Source organism: Pteropus vampyrus, unplaced genomic scaffold (assembly GCF_000151845.1).
Source record: "Pteropus vampyrus isolate Shadow unplaced genomic scaffold, Pvam_2.0 Scaffold124, whole genome shotgun sequence".
NCBI lineage: Eukaryota > Metazoa > Chordata > Mammalia > Chiroptera > Pteropodidae > Pteropus > Pteropus vampyrus.
In genome coordinates, this window is record NW_011888905.1 from 2,595,082 (window position 1) to 2,595,438 (window position 357).

Here is a 357-nt window from a genome sequence, read left to right on the forward strand (position 1 = left end):
TTTGTTTATTTATAAGGAAAAGGCAAGTGTTTACTGTTGTTGCCTGGCGCTTTACTAATCCTGTTAGGGATGCAGGAAATATTTATTGAATGAGTGAGAAGACTCAAAAGACTAAGCTGTGTATCTCCTTCACCTGGGCGCCTTTTAAAAAAAACATACTTAGGTCTTAATCCGGAAGATTTGGACTAAAATGGTCGGATTGGATAGGGTAGCCCCGTTTTTTAAGGTTTCAAGTTAGACCGAGAGCTAGCAAGGATTTGTGGTAACAAGAATGTGTATAATCTTAGCAGGAGTCAAAGTTGATGCAGCCTTTTTTTACAAAGGCAGTTTGATGAAATCTATCAATTTAAATTACCT